We start from the raw sequence: 9,633 nt of genomic DNA on the forward strand, positions 1-9,633 counted from the left end.
GGTTGGTCGTCTGCTTCTTGGTTTTAGCTCAGGTCGTGATCTCGTGGCTCGTGGGTTCGGGCCCTTCATCAGGCCCCGTGAAAGCAGCGTGGTTCCTACTTGGGGTTTCTCTGTTCCTCTCTCTGTGCCCCTCCCCTGCTTGAGCTCTCAAGACAAATAAATTTAAAGAAAAAGAGCTAAAGTGAGAGAGAAGCCTGAGATACAAGAGCTGCGAGAAGGGGGGACAGAGGGGCGGCACCCGGGAAGCGAGGGCAGGGAACGTTTCAGGGCGGACGCAGTGAAGGGCCCCGGCTGAGATGGCCTAGGCGGCCAGAAGGCAAGCAGCAGTGGGGCCGGCGCTGGGCCAGCACACCAGGAGCGTGGGACCAGAGGAGGTGAGAGAGTATAGACAGTGAGTGTTTGGCCGACGAGTGGAAGGAACGTGGGGGTAGTTTCAGGGAGTCTTGCGAGGGAGTAACTAGTCGCTGGATCACCGAGTCTATGCAGGAGAAGGAAAGTCAGCAGAGGACTAATGTCCACTGAGCGCCTATGATGTGCTAGGCTCTAAGCTGGGCTTTAGGGCTCCGAGGAGAACAGCTGAGTAAAGGTCTATGCCTGGAAGGAGCTGGCAGTGTGCAGGTAACGACAGACTTCAGTGAGAAATTAAAGTCCGGGTATCAGATGTCACTCTTACTCCAACCAACAGAAACCAGCTTTTAGTTTGACCCTTAGACACGGTGACATCAGGGGCGCCTGGGTGGCTCAGTCGGTTAAGCGTCCGACTTCGGCTCGGGTCATGATCTCGCAGTCAGTGAGTTCGAGCCCCGCATCAGGCTCTGTGCTGCCAGCTCAGAGCCTGGAGCCTGCTTCAGATTCTGTGTCTTCCTCTCTCTCTGCTCCCCCTCTGCTCGTGCTCTCTCTCAAAAATAAATGAACGTTAAAAAAGGAAAGAAAGAAAAGAAAGGAAGGAAGGAAGGAAGAGTGACTTCAGAGCCAGAAAAAGTTAGAAGATGATTGTCAGTCCAATGAGATATTGTGACCCCACCAAACAGAAAGACTATGAAATTGTTTCAGGGTAGAATCAGGTAGTAAGTGGATTAGCTGACGTTGTAGATCGACATCAGATTTGAGAATTGCGTGATGAGTAATCTGAATGGGGGGCTGTGGGCTGTGAGGGCTCCCCTTTGTGGAAATCTCCTGCTCCCTAACATAACGGCTCTGCCTGGAGGCCACGAGAGACAGTAGGCTCTTGTGGGAGGCAGAATTTTATCAACATTTGTGAATTTATCCAAATACGAACAAATGTGCAAATGCCCGGAATTTGGCAGGGAACAAAACGAAAAGTTTCTCCGCTCCTGGACCTTCCACTCCCATGGGAGGAGGAGATTATAAACATAAGTTAAAAATAGAGTGCATCACATAGTGGTAAGAGCTACAGAAAAATAATACCTCAGGATGTTGGTGGTGGCCTTCAAGTATGATGGTTAAGAAGGACTCAGAGGGGCGCCTGGCGGGCTCAGTCAGTTAAGCGTCCGACTCTTGATTTCAGCTTGGGTCATGATACCAGGGCTCTGTGCTGAGCATGGAGCCTGCTTGAGATTCATATTCTCTCTCTCTCTGTCTCTCTCTCTCTCTCTCTCTCCCCCCCCATCCCTCTCCCCTGTTTGCACATGCTCTCTCCCTCTCTCTCTAAAAAAAAAAAAAAAAAAAAAAAAAAAAAAAAAAAAAAAGGACTCACAAAAGTGAGTCTCAAGGTGAGGAACAAGCTGTGTGGTTAGCAGGGGTGGGGGATACAGAATCAGTGCAAAGGCCCTGGGGTGAGGATGTGTGATGTGCTAGAGATGCAGCCGGGAGGCTGAGGGTGCAAGGCTGGGAGTACCAGAGACGAGGTCGCCTCTGGGAGAACTCTCGGGAATCTCATCTGCTAAGATTTGCTGCTTTGCGGCCCCTGGAAGCACCAACTTCATTCAGTTTAGGACACAGAAGCGGTGACTTTACATCTCTTTTAGCAAAGCTGTGCCCCCCTTTACCTCTGCCTGCAGGCTAACCAGCTCCATTCTGGCTGGCCCTCACCCCTCCTTCTGGCACAGGACTCGACCCAAAGCAGCAGCGAATAACCTGCGGCAGTTCTCTGCCTTTCTTGTGCAAACTCTAGTTCAGATGAAGCAAATAGTGAAGGAGGCGAAGTTCTTATTTATAGGATGTCAACTGATAGATGGGAAAAGAATAGCAGATTCAGAAGATCACCATTTTTCACCCTTCGAGGAAAGGATGGCCCCGAGCAATAATCATCATCAGTGGTTGAGAACGTGATTCTACGTAGCCTTAAGAGAGTCTTTGAAATGAACGGGTCAGGCTGACACCCCCACAGGAGCCCACTGATTAATCTTATCACTCAAGGTGGGGCCGGGTACTGTGTGTGTATGACATGATGCATTAAGAGATGGCCATAGGAGTACCTGGGAATCCTTTCTCTTCTCCTTTTTTTTAATTTTAATGTTTATTTTTGAGAGAGAGAGAGAGAGAGAGAGAGAGAGAGAGAGAGAGAGAGACTGAGCCTGAGCTGGGGAGAGGCAGAGAGAGGGAGACACAGAATCTGAAGCAGGCTCCAGGCTCCGGGCCGTCGGCACAGAGCCCTACGTGGGGCTCGAACCTTGAACCGCGAACCATGAGATCATGGCCTGGGCGGAGGTCGGACTCTTAACCGACTGAGCCACCCAGGTGCCCCTCTGTGAATCCTTTTTCAAAAAAGGAACTAAATCAGCCTGTAAATCTAACTACTGGTTCATAAGGAATGTGGGGAATTCAATTCTAGAAGACAAATAAGTGATTATGTCACCCGATAACATAGCATGATAAAAATAGGGGTAAGGAGGCTTGTTCTAAATTGAGAGGTAACGAAGTAGGAGTCTCATCAATCAAATGCAATATGCTTATGCATATCCTGATTAAAATAAAACAAACCTAAAAAGACGTTAGGGACTCCTGGCTAGCTCAATTAGAAGAGCACGCGACTCTGGATCTCTGGGTTGTGAGTTCGAGCCCCACGTTGGGTGAGGAGGTTACTTAAGAATATATAAATAAATAAAAACACAAAGATGTGATATGTTTCTTTAAAAAAAAAAAAAAGACATATCTGGAGCGCCGAGTGGCTCAGTCGGTTAAGTGTCCGACTTCGGCTCAGGTCATGATCTCACAGCTTGTGAGTTCGAGCTCTGCGTCGGGCTCTGTGCTGACAGCTCAGAGCCTGGAGCCCGCTTCAGATTCTGTGTCTCCTCCTCTCTCTGCCCCTCCCCTGCTCATGCTCTGTCTCTCTCTGTCTCAAAAATAAAAAACATTAAACAAAATTTTTTAAATTTTTTAATAAAATAATGTATGTATGTAAGTAATCTCCAGGCCCACTGTGGGGCTCGAACTCATGACCCTGAGATCTAGAGTCCCGCCTGCCACCTTCTAAGCCAGCCAGGCGCTCCTAGAAAATGTCTAACAACAATTCCTCACTTAAGCACCCCACGAAATCAAGGTGGGCCCTTGTTTTAACTTTGAACCTTCTTTTCCCTCGGCCCCGATCTGTGTCTTCGGGCGTTTTTTAAGGAAAGTGTTTGAAATCACATGGAAAAATGCCACCTGCTGAGACTCACCCTTCACACTGTCCAAGGGAAAGAAGGCGCTTAGGAAAAGACGGCACCCAGCTTCCCCCAGGACTTATTTTGGCCCCAGACACAGAGCAGTGGGGTCACGTGGCACCAGGCCAGCGGGGGCGCCCACCCCCTCCGTCTACCCCCTGCCCCCTCCTCTTCCCCAGCACTCCCCCCTCCCCCCGCCACCGCCTCTCCCAGACTGCGCGGCTCCCCCAGAGACTCAGTTGGTGGCCGTGGCCTGCGGGGGGGGGGGGGGGAGTGGGGTGACACCGTGGTGGCTGCCCCGCCCCCTCACCCCCTCACCCCCTCACGCTGCCTTCCGGAGCCTGGAAATCCCGGCTCCTCCAGGCCGGTCCTAGGCGGCTCCAGGCTGAGATAGGGTCGGGGTGTGGGGAGCGCCCCCTGGTGGCCGAGCCGCACCTCCTCTGCCCGCCCACTGAGGAGGCAGGGGGCTCTCTCTTCTTTTAAAAAAAAATGCTTATTTATTTTGAGAGGGGGGAAGGGCAGCGAGAGAAGAGAGACACAGAATCCCAAGCCGGCTCTGTGCTGTCAGGGCTGAGCCCGACAGGGGCTCGATCTCGCGAATTGTGAGATTATGACCTGAGCCAAAATCCAGAGTCCGGGGCTTAACCAGCTGAGCCACCCAGGCGGCCCGCCACCCCCGCCCTTTTTTTTTTTTTTTTTTTTTTTTTTCAGTTTTTAGATTTAGGGTATTTTGTTTACATAACAAAATGTTATCCTATTAACTGTTTTTTTAAGAGTACCCTGCATTTGGGGGCGCCTGGGTGGCTCAGTCTGTGTAGGGTCGGACTTCGGCTCAGGCCATGAACCCAGGGTTCGTGGGTTGGAACCCCGCATCCGGCTCTGTGCTGAGAGCCTGGAGCCCGCTTCAGAATCTGTGTCTCCCTCTCTCTCTGCCCCTCCCCCGCTAGTGCTCTGTCTCTCTCTGTCTTTCAAAAATGAATACACGTTTTAAAAATTTTCAAAAAAAGAGTAGAGTGCATTTGCATTAAATACACTCACAGTGCTGTGCAGCCATCACCACCATCCATCTGCAGAACTTTTTCTCTTCCCAAATTGAAACTCTGTCCCCGTTAAACACTAACTCCCCATTGCCTCCCTCCCTCCCAGCTCCTGGCAACCACCATTCTGCTCTCTGCCTCTTACATTACACTACTCACATAAATGGAATCATATTTGTCTTTTGTGGCTGGCTTATTTTTACATAGCTTAAATCTTCAAGGCTCGTCCCTGCTGTAGCATTCGTCAAAATTCCTTTCCGTTACTTTTTTTTAACTTTATTTATTTTGAGAGCAAGAGAGAGCAGAGGGGAGGCAGAGACAGAGGCAGAGAGAGAATCCCAAGCAGGCTTCGAAGTGTCAATGCAGAGCCCTGCTCGGGCTCGAACTCACGAATTGTGAGATCCTGACCTGAGCTGGAACCAAGAGTCGGACGCTTAAGGGTCAGAGCCACCCAGGTGCCCCTACTCCCTTTGAAAGTGTTGAGGCACCTGGGTGGCTCCGTGGATTAAGCCTCTGATTTTGGCTCAGGTCAGGATCTTGCAGTTTTTGAGTTCTAGCTCTGCATCAGGCTCTGTGCTCACAGCTCAGAGCCTGGAGCCTGCTTCAGATTCTGTGTCTCCCTCTCTCTCTGACCCTCCCCGGCTCACACTCTGTCTCTCTCTCTTTCAAAAATAAACATTAAAAAAAATTTTTTAAGTGTACAATTCAGTGACAGTAAGTACATTCACAATGTCGTGCAACTACCACTGTCCTGTTCTAGAACTTTCTCGTAACCTCAAATGGAAACCCCTTACCCATTTGCAGTCAGCCCTTCCCCCACAGCCCTGGCAAGCATTAATCTACTTTCTGTTTCGATGGAATGGGCTATTCTGGATGTTTCATATAAATGGAATCATACAATATGACAATCATGATCTTTTGTATCTGATATCTTTTTTTTAAGTTTATTTATTATTTAAACAGAGAGTACATGCAAGTGGGGGAGGGGCAGAGAAAGAGAGAGAGAGAGAGAGAGAGAGAGAGAGAGAGAGAGAATCCCAAGCAGGCTCCCCCTGTGAGTGCAGGGCCCTACGCGGGGCCCGAATCCACCAGGAACTTTGAGATCATGACCTGAGCAGAAGTCTGGTTGACTGAGTCAACCAGGCGCCCCATCTGCTATCTCTTTTTTGATGTTTATTTATTTATTTTGAGAGAGAGAGAGAGAAAGAGAGCTAGGGAGGAGCAGAGAGAGAGGGAGACAGAGAATCCCAAGCAGGCTCCAAGTTGTCGGTGCAGAGCCCGACTCAGAGCTCAATCCCACAAACCGTGAGCTCATGACCTGAGCTGAAATCAAGAGTCTTGATGCTCAACTGACTGAGCCACCCCGAGGCCCGTGTGTCTGATATCTTTAATTTGTGGGGCGCCTGGGTGGCGCAGTCGGTTAAGCGTCCGACTTCAGCCAGGTCACGATCTCGCGGTCCGTGAGTTCGAGCCCCGCGTCAGGCTCTGGGGCTGATGGCTCAGAGCCTGGAGCCTGTTTCCGATTCTGTGTCTCCCTCTCTCTCTGCCCCTCCCCCGTTCATGCTCTGTCTCTCTCTGTCCCAAAAATAAATAAACGTTGAAAAAAAAAAATTAAAAAAAATAAAAATAAAAATAATTTGACACTGTGTTTTCAAGGCTCATCCATGTCAGTACTTCCCTCCTTTTTCTGGTGAATATTCCACTGTTTGGAGGTCTTAGTAGCTCACGAAGCTATGACAAACCACCATAGATGGGGGGATTAAAGCACAGACCTGACGACAAACGACATTCTACTCTCAACATTCTACTCCTGGCCCCTCCCCCAACTCATGTTCTTATCGCATGCAAAATACATTCATTCCTTCTCAAAAGCCCCCAAATTCTTTTTTTTTTAATTTTTTTTAATTTTTTTTTATTAATATATGAAATTTATTATCAAATTGGTTTCCATACAACACCCAGTGCTCATCCCAAAAGGTGCCCTCCTCAATACCCATCACCCACCCTCCCCTCCCTCCCACCGCCCATCAACCCTCAGTTTGTTCTCAGTTTTTAACAGTCTCTTATGCTTTGGCTCTCTCCCACTCTAACCTCTTTTTTTTTTTTTTTTTCCTTCCCCTCCCCCATGGGTTTCTGTTAAGTTTCCCAGCATCCACATAAGAGCGAAACCATATGGTATCTGTCTTTCTCTGTATGGCTTATTTCACTTAGCGTCACACTCTCCAGTTCCATCCACGTTGCTACAAAAGGCCATATTTCATTTTTTCTCATTGCCATGTAGTATTCCATTGTGTATATAAACCACAATTTCTTTATCCATTCATCAGTTGATGGACATTTAAAAAGCCCCCAAATTCTTAACTCCTGGCATCAACTGCAAAGTCTGAAGTCCAAAGTCTCATCTAAACATCATCTTAATCAGACACAGGTGAGATTTGTGGTATGATTCACCCAGAGGCAAAATTCCTCTCCAGCTATGAACCTATAAAATCAGATAAGTTTTGGGTTTCCCAAACCCATAGTGGTGGGCAGGCACAGGATAGACATTTCTATTCCCAAAGGGAGAAATCAGAAAGAAGAAAGGGGGACGGCACCTGGGGGGCTCAGTCTGTTCAAACTCTTGGTTTTGGCTCGGGCTGTGATCTCAGAGTTCTTAGGATCAAGTCCTGCATCAGGCTCTGTGCTGGTGGCTCAGAGCCTGCTTGGGATTCTCTCCCCCCCACCCCCATCCCTTCCTTGTTTGTGCCATTTCTCTCTCTCAAAATAAATAAATAAACTTAAAAAAGAAGAAGAAGATGAGTGGCACCTGGGTGGCTCATTCAGTTAAGCATCTGACTCTTGGTTTTGGCTCAGGTCATGATCTCACAGTTCGTGGGATGGAGCCCCACATTGGGCTTGTTGCTGACAGTGGGGACCCTGCTTGGGATTCTTTCTCTCTCTCTCTCTCTCTCTCTGCCCTCCCCCATGCTTGCCTCTCTTTCTCACTCTCTCTCTCAAAATAAATAAACTTAAAAAAAAAAAAACTTAAAAAAAGAAGAAAGTGGTGGGGCGCCTGGGTGGCTCAGTCGGTTAAGCGTCAGACTTCGGCTCAGGTCATGATATCACAGTTTGTGGGTTTGAGCCCCGCGTCAGGGTCTGTGCTGACAGCTCAGAGCCTGGAGCCTGCTTCGGACTCTGTGCCTCCCTCTCTCTCTGCCCCTCCCCTGCTTGTGCTCTGTCTCTCTCTCTCTCTCAAAAATAAATAAACATTAAAAAAAATGTTTTCAAAGAGTCATATGCTCTAAGGACTGAACCATTCTTCCTTTTTCTTCAACAGCACATGTTCACAGCTGAATAGCAGTATGACCTGGTCCTGTAGGATCTCAGAATTCCAACCGCCTTCCTTTCTGTGGCCCTGCTTCCTCTGTCCCTTTAGTTCCAACGGTCAGTGTCTCTGCTGGTATAATCCTCTCTTTCTGACCTCTGTTGAGATGGCTGATTAGGTCCATGGTTCACACTCAAGCTAACCTTGTCAAACGGTCAGCCGGCCACATCCTTGATGTTTTCTTTTTATTAAACACCTTTCTGGGTTTTCTTGCCATATGGACAGGCTGAGAACTGTCCAAATCTTCAGGCTCCGGTTCCTTCTTATCTAGCGATCCTCCTTCACTGCCTTTCTCTCCCCTTGCATTTAATCACGCTCAGCGGTCAGGGGGAACCAAGCCTTCCTCAAAGCACCGGAACACCAAGACCATTCGGCCGAGTCCTGTGCCGCTTTATCACAACGATTGCCTTTTCCCCACTGTCCGAAAACACGTTCCCCATTTCCGTCTGAGAACTCATCGGAGCGGCCTTCGCCCCCCTCCTTCTACCAACGTTTTGCTCGTGAGAAGGTGGGCGCTTTCTCCCTCCCTCCCGAGCCTTCATCGGAACCGCTTTGAGCAGTCTCTTCTCTGCAGTCTGGGCTGCTTCTGGCTGCGCCTCAAAACCCTCCCAGCTTCTTCCCGTGACTGTTTCTGCTTTTGTCGGTGTGCGTGGCAGCCGCATCCCCCTTATCGGGACCCATCTCTGCCTTGGGCGGCTCGGACTGCTGGAGCCAAATGCCATAGGCTGGGAGGATTTAAACCACAGGCATTTTATGCCTCCCGGTTTGGGGAGCCGGGAAGTCCAAGATCAAGGTGGCAGATTTCGGTTCCTCGCGAAAGCCTGCTTCCTGGCTTGCGGACAGCAGCTTTTTGGCTTTTCATCGCCTCTGAGATTCTTTGTGACACAAAATATGTGGAGTTTCCCCAGTAACCGATTCTCTGATTCTCCGGGGTGCGGCAATTCAACTCATTTCTGACGTTATCTACCTGGAGTGAGCACCAAACCCGCCACGTTCAAGGGCTCAGTCCTACGAGACTGCCTCTACTTCCGAGGCCAACCACAAATGGGGTGCCCAGGCTGCCTACACTTTGCCCGGATGACTCCAAATTTGGAGGGTCCCGTGACAGCTGCCTCCGGTTGGGTTATGTGCTGCTAGAGTGACTCACAGAACTTGGGAAAGCACTCCCCTTCCTATTACTGGTTTAGTAGAAATAAAACGACTCAGGGACAGCCAGATAGAGGAGATGCTCAGGGCTGGGTACTGGGGGGGGGGGGGGAAAGGGGGGTGGGGGACGGTGGGGCAGGTTGGCAGTTTCCACATCCTCCCCACGTGTACCACCCTCTCAGTACCTTCACACGTTCACCAATCAGGACACTCTCACGGTTCAAGAGTTTTTACAGAGCTCAATCTCCAGTCCCCCACCTACTCCTGGGATTTGGTGGGTGGGACAGAGGGTTTCCAGCCTCCGGGAGCTGCCCCATCCTGAAGCTATCTCTGGGAGCCACCCCAAGCCACTTCATTAGCATAAACTTAGGTGTGCTCCAAAGGGACTCCTTTAGGAATGATGGTAGACACTCCTATCATTCAGGAACTACCAAGGGTTTTAGGGACTCTGTTCCAGGAGCCAGCGATAAAGACCAAAGAT

Source organism: Leopardus geoffroyi, chromosome C1, assembly GCF_018350155.1.
Source record: "Leopardus geoffroyi isolate Oge1 chromosome C1, O.geoffroyi_Oge1_pat1.0, whole genome shotgun sequence".
Taxonomy (NCBI): domain Eukaryota; kingdom Metazoa; phylum Chordata; class Mammalia; order Carnivora; family Felidae; genus Leopardus; species Leopardus geoffroyi.